The sequence below is a fragment of the Corvus brachyrhynchos genome, unplaced genomic scaffold (genome assembly GCF_000691975.1).
Source record: "Corvus brachyrhynchos isolate BGI_N302 unplaced genomic scaffold, ASM69197v1 scaffold444, whole genome shotgun sequence".
Classification (NCBI taxonomy): domain Eukaryota; kingdom Metazoa; phylum Chordata; class Aves; order Passeriformes; family Corvidae; genus Corvus; species Corvus brachyrhynchos.
This window is the reverse complement of record NW_008237886.1, coordinates 1,760,566-1,761,666: the sequence shown is the minus strand read 5'-3', so window position 1 is coordinate 1,761,666 and position 1,101 is coordinate 1,760,566.

Genomic DNA, 1,101 nt, shown 5'->3' with positions numbered 1-1,101 from the left:
AGTGGCTGTTATTAAGACCATGAAGTGTATGTCGGGCGTTTTGTGTGTTTTTCTCACCCCTTCCTGAAATCCCAGAGACAAGGACAAGATGCTGTCTCTGCATACCTCAGCTGCTTCTTTGAGAAATGAAACATTTCTCTTGCCTCAAGGGAAATACAGCAAAGAGCAGCCTTCATACCCGTGGTGTTTCTGATTTTACAAAGACAGAAGCCATTTGCACAAACTTTCAAACACCTTTCTCTCCCAGTGCCTCCCTCCTTCCCACTGACCTGTGCCAGGGATAACAAAACATGGGATTTGGTCAGTATTGCATTTCTTAAGAGTCTTTTTATGCATAAGGAAAGGAGTTTCTTCTGCTGTGCTGTGGGATTCTTCACAACTCAGCAATCCGCCTGGAAAAAACAATCTGCTGAAGTGACAAAAAAAAATCTCTCCCATGAAATCTTAGAGTCTTCTCACACTGCCAACCATGGGCCATAACATAGGGTTTCAGTCTTTTAAGGATGAATTATTCTAGCCTGAAAACAAAGGTTCTCTCCTTCAAAATCTCTAAAGGCCTCTCACAGCTTCTATATAACCTGGCATAGGCATTCTCTTATCTTCACAAGCCGCGCGTGGATTTTCCATCCCCCCACGTACTTTAATGAATTATAGAGAAAACAGTCTCTAATATTACAGTCTTAACCATGGCTTGCAAAGAGAATTTTAAGCTCCGCGCTAGAAGTGCCTCTGCCCTCTTTTCCCACCGCCATTTTGGCTTCGTCCAAGGTGACTTTACTTTTCCTTTCTTTCTGACCTTGGAGTTGCCATGTTCTTCTCCCTCACATGACTTACTTTTTTTCTCACTGACTTGGAAGAAAAGGTGGCCTTGTTGGCTGCATATGGTGTTCTTTTCAGTTTGGCACAAGCTGTTGGCTCTGTTGGCTGCAGAGAAGCTCTACCTGCAGCTGCCGGCTTCACACAGGGCTGCAGTTGCTTCAGATGAAATCTTGGCCATGTGGTCCTAGCCGTGTGGCAGCTCATAGCTGTTTCTCAGCTGCCTGCGGCTCTGGGACGGCTTTTTCCCCAGTGGCTAGACAAAACTAGAACAGGGGCGCCGCG